This window comes from Habropoda laboriosa, unplaced genomic scaffold (genome assembly GCF_001263275.1).
Source record: "Habropoda laboriosa isolate 0110345459 unplaced genomic scaffold, ASM126327v1 scaffold309, whole genome shotgun sequence".
Classification (NCBI taxonomy): domain Eukaryota; kingdom Metazoa; phylum Arthropoda; class Insecta; order Hymenoptera; family Apidae; genus Habropoda; species Habropoda laboriosa.
This window is the reverse complement of record NW_017100481.1, coordinates 569,441-575,394: the sequence shown is the minus strand read 5'-3', so window position 1 is coordinate 575,394 and position 5,954 is coordinate 569,441.

Genomic DNA, 5,954 nt, shown 5'->3' with positions numbered 1-5,954 from the left:
GCCACAACACAATGTATAGGAGCCTCTCTGTGAATCGAATAAAACGTCTTTTTGTGCAGCACGTATCGACGTTATTTTTCGAAACCCTTTTTCTACCCTCTCTCTCTCTCTCTCTCTCTCTCTCGTGGTCGTTTCGCTGGTTGCGAAACGAAATGTCCGTTTCACAAAAGGGAACGGATACAAAAGCAGGACGATGGCTCATTTCCTCTGAAAGATCCTCCGCGGTGGTAGCTGGAGCACGATTCCACGCATCGACGACCATCGCGTACCTCTTTTTTCTTCTTATTCGAGATAGAAATTAATTGAGATTCTACGAGACCACTCCCTTTTGCGGGGAATTCGAGCTGAAGAATATTTTTTTCTTTCTTCCGTTTTTTCTTCGCTCCTTTTCAACCGGTGCGCGCTTCGAAGTCAGAGTTACAGTGGAAATTAACTGTACACTCTCTCTTCTATGCTTCCCTTTTGAAGGGTGAAAAAGGGCTAAGAACGGCGGACGGAATAATAAGCTTTTGTTTCGTGAAAAGGTTACTCTCTATTGTGAGAATCCTAATGATAGTATTAAACTTAGGTTGTGTTCATGGTGAATTTTGTAAATATACAAGAAGTGGCGTGTTTCGTTTTGTACTGTGTAAATTGATCGATTTCTTCTCTTTTCGATGGTTGTAATGGGAGAAACATTTGTTTCGGAGATACTTTGTTGGATAAATGTTGTGCACGAGGACATGGGGATACGATGACAATCGGTGTTGGTCGTTGTTGATACGGAAACTGTGCGTCGAGACCGTGCACTTTGTTCGCAAAAGGGAGGGCGATATCGTGGAGGCAGAGGACAAGCGAGCAAATGGTGCTATGAAGATCGTCAGTTTCCATGACGTGCACCGTGATCGCGTGCGATGTAGCGATCAGCCTTTGTACCGAAGTATGATCTTCCTACGGGAAGCCTATTGGGTTACGGCCACGGTCGGGGAGCCTTCCATATGGAAGAACACGTTACGCCACGGGGAAGTATGGTAAACGAGAAAATAGCGACGTGTGTCGCCGATCTTAACACTTTCGTGCGCAACAAAGGAGACCTGCGAGCATTTCTTTTATTTAATTATTTCTTTGCTTATTTTTCTCGATGTGGACTCGTTTGTGGTACAATTGATATTGAAGTAAGTGAGAAATTATGTTGAATCTGGTACCAATGATAAGATTTGAAAATGCTTGAAAATTTTAACATTTTTACTTATTTTTTTTTTTCCTTTTCACGTATATAAACTCCTTTGCATACATTTAGAATTAAGTGAGGAATTATATCGAATCAGGTATGGTAAGATTTGGTAGTGCGTGAAAAATTTTAATTTTTTATTTACCTTTTTTTTTTTATTTTCATAGGTATGGACTCATTTGCATACAATTAGAATTAAGTGGGAAATTAAGTTGAATCAGGTATGGTAAGGTTGGATAATGCTTGAAAATTTCTAATTTTTTATTTACCTTTTTTTTTATTTTCATAGGTATGGACACATCTGCATACAATTAGAATTAAGTGGGAAATTATGTTGAATCAGGTGTGGTAAGATTTGATAATGCTTGAAAATTTCTAATTTTTTATTTACCTTTTTTTTTTATTTTCATAGGTATGGACTCATTTGCATACAATTAGAATTAAGTGGGAAATTAAGTTGAATCAGGTGTGGTAAGATTTGATAATGCTTGAAAATTTTTATTTTACTTATTTTTTTTTATTTTCATAGGTATGGACTCATCTGCATACAATTAGAATTAAGTGAGAAATTAAGTTGAATCAGGTGTGGTAAGATTTGATAATGCTTGAAAATTTTTATTTTACTTATTTTTTTTTATTTTCATAGGTATGGACTCATCAGCATACAATTAGAATTAAGTGGGAAATTAAGTTGAATCAGGTGTGGTAAGATTGGATATTGCTTGAAAATTTTTAGTTTTTTATTTTCACGTGTATAGATTCATTTGCATGCGATTAGAATTAAGAGAGAAATTAAGTTGAATTGGATGTGGTAACTAATGTAATTGCCGATTTTCATTTGTTCATTCTGTAATTGAATTTCAATCTAATCAAAATTAGATAAGATACGAATTTCATAGATTTTACTGTAACATGAGTATTGTTACATCTAGGATTAAGTCTGTGCAAGCAATGTTAAAATATAACATATTTTACACGAATGGTTGCATGGTAAACATATTTTCGAGATACGAATAAAGTTAAGAAATCGCCTGAGATTAGGGATTTTGTACGCTTCAATGCTGTATACAGGATTAACCTAAATCGAACACGCTGATACTCTCTATCAACACTCTGCTTTCGCGCTCCATATTCCGATACAAGGTGGGTCATTTTAATCTAGAAACGATATATTCAATGGCCAACAAACAAACATTATTTTCTTCGTCTAATTAGCCTCGATTTGTCGAGATATTCATGACCAAATTAAGTCGTAACTTATTCCACAGTGATTCCAATACCATGCTACTTATCTAAATAACGAGAATCTGTCAACTGACTTCACTTCTCGCAATCAAAAATTAAACTCTCTGATATTTCATTAAAAATCATTTTATTTGATAACAAAAATTCTCGAACTCTGAGTGCAATGATTTATTGTAGTCGAACGGGAAACAGTTAAAAGGACGTCGAAAATGTTTAAAATTAAAGAAAAATATGTCACTGTGTATCCACTGCAAATACATAAACAGTAGCTAAATAAAAAATTCTTGGAAAAAATAATTCGGTCGTGAAAGGGTTAACCTTTAACTACAACAAACATCTGTCTTTAACCCCTTGGTGTATAACAACGAGCCAGACTTGTGCCACAGATTCTGGTCCAGATGTGATCAAAACAATAATTAATAACTAATTTTCGATTGAACTTGAAAAACTGAAGATTACCAAATTTCATCAATCTGTAATACATTAAACTGAAACAGTAAATAGCTGACGCTTAGAAGCATAGTCAGGAAAAGAAAGAATTCATACGTCAAAGGGTTAATAAGTCACCACAGACGTGTATCCTCTCAGACAACTTGGCAATTTTATTCGATAAATTTTCATAACCCAACGTCTACAAAACACTGTAAATCTATTCTCCTATAGCAAAACAGTGCGTCACCGTGTCAATTGAAGACACACAAAACCTTCCAAAACCTCCAGACTTCTCCACAAACGATTAAAACAATAAAATAAAAATTCAGTCTCGCCTCTAACTCAAATGATAACTCCATGCCTAATAATTAAACAAACTGCACGGCAGTCCAAAACGATCGCAGATTTCCCTTGCAAGAGCCGCGTGAAAATCGGCGGACCGAGTTGTGGGTGGTTCCCCGCGGTCACGGAAAGGGAAGACAAGATCGGGGGGCCTGGCTCGATTATACCGATCCGCGCGCGCTCAATGGGAACATTGTGGAACTCCTTTTTGGATATTCCGTAGCGAGCTGGTGGCTGTCCGGGTCGCCCGGCGAGGAGATGCTGGAAGTTTTACGGCACGATATCGAGTTGCCGTAATTCGAGATCGAATCCGTGCGAGCCAATTTGGCGAGCCGGCGGAAAAATAATACACCGCCTACCAGAGGCCAGCGCGGCAGCGTGACGGAGAGAGGCGAACGGGATGTCGCGAGTGAACGCGGAGAAGCGAATTTTAACGGTCAACGTGGAACACGTGGGCAGAGCCTCCGGTCCCGGGGTATCGGGGAATATCGTGTTTCCGGCCAAGTAAATACGAGATCCTCCCTTAAGACGCCTCGATAGCGCTGCCGATATTTTTTTCGATCGAGAGGAAAGCAGAGAAAAAAGTTAAATGAGATTGAATAGACCACGGTGAACGGAGGAGGTGGACACTTTTGAAACGAGGCGGGCGAAGATGCTTGTTTGGTCGTTTGTTTTTGGGGGGTAAATATGTTGTGATGGACAATTGAGGGGATGACGGAACGGATATAATTGTAAAAGTTTAGATAGTTAATTATAGAACACTATGTAAAATGGAATTTTGGAAACATTTTTTTCATATGAGAGTGCTTCTCCCTTTATATGCTCGCTTTAAAAATTTTGCAGGCGGAGGATTACTTGTGTAGCACTTAACACGTTCGCTACCACGGTTCTGTTGAAGCATCGCTTACTATCCTTCGAATTATTTTGACTTACGGTGACTCTTAGTAATATTCGGACACTTTTTAGAACAGTAAAACTTTTTTAAAATTGGACTTAACGACTTGAGTTTTTTTCAGAAATTAGAAGGATTAGTATACTAGATGACGCGTATAAAATTTTTTGAAAAAATTGCAATTTGTGGAAATCGCGAAGAAAATTGTAAAGGTCACATTCGACAACTTTTTCATCCGAGCCCGTAATGAAAATTTAAAAAATACGTTTTGTAGATTTATGCCAATTACACGCATGCTGAAAATTTGATCGAAATCTACAAATCGTCAAAGATTTTGAAAATCCCATTATTTCACGACGTTCGGCCTATACAGTAATGTCTCCACAAGTGTCAGTCCGCAAGGAACCTAAACCTGACACTTGTAGAGTCAGGGACTACGTTTTCGAGCCTCGCGCCCGCCTTTGTAGTTTGCCGAACGTAGACAAGGACAGCGAATAAAAGATAAGGATGAAACGTGAGTCGAGGCAACCAAGCGATTTAAATACCAACTTTTTTAATTTTACGTTTTTTTATCCCGAAATTTTTCTTAACATACTGATGAGATTTTTCTGATGAAAATGACATCAAACACGACATAATTTGAACAACCCTACATTTTTTTTTTACGTGGAGGTAGGCCAACATTAAATTAATTACTCAATAAGTATTAATAGGTAAATGTTGTTCAAATTATATCGTGTTTGATCTCATCAACGTGTTAAAAAAAATTTCAGATGAAAAAAACATAAAATTAAAGAAATTATATTTTTCTATTATGAATTGTCCAGTTGTGAAATCTCGTAAAAGAAAGCGAGTGGTGTAGCGTTACACGCTTGACTGACTGCGAGCGAGATAACATAGGCGCAGCAATGACGCAGACCTAGGCGTAGGACCATCTATACTGACACTTGTAGAATCCAAACTGGCTGACACTTGTAGAGACATTACTGTAATTGTAATAAATCTGAAGATTCCTACATCTTTCGATGCCTGTCGCTGTTTCTCCATCTACCGATTTCGATGAAATTTTCAGCATGTGTATAATTGACATAAATCTACAAAACGTATGCTTGAAATTTTCGTTACAAACTCAGGTAAAAAGGTTGTGAACAGTGACCTTTACAATTTTCTTCGTGACTCCCACAAATTGCAATATTTTCAAAAAAATTGACACACGTCATCCAGTATACTAATCCTTCTAACTTCTCAAAAAACCTCAAGTCGTTTGATCCAATTTAGAAAAAGTTATACTGTTCTAAAGAGTGTCCGAATATTAGTAAGAGTCGCTGTACATTATTAATATCTACAGGGTGTCTGCTTTATCTCAATACAGCGAAATATCTTTTAAGGAAGTGACGTTAGGAAAAAAATGTTTTAACAAAAGTTGTTTGGCACGGGGGAGAAAATCATGTGGTATAAATATTTTCTGTTGTACCTGGTATGATGGGGGAGATTTCAAAGTCAGTTTAATTTTTTTAAATGGAATGCTATATTTTCTTACACATAATATGACAGTGTATGTTAAGACGAGTCCAACGAGGTGAGAACAAAGTCGTTTCCTTTCATGGAAGGTCGTAAAATTGCGAAAAACCGGGAGTCGGATCACAACTCGTTCCTCACTGTCTCATCAATGGGTACTCCTCCACATGTCCTCCATTACTGTACTCGTTGAACTCGTCTTAACATACGCTATCATATTATGTATGAAAAATATAGCATTCCATTTAAAAAAATTAAACGGACTTTGAAATCTCCCCCACCATACCCGGTATAAAAAAAAATGTTTATACCACA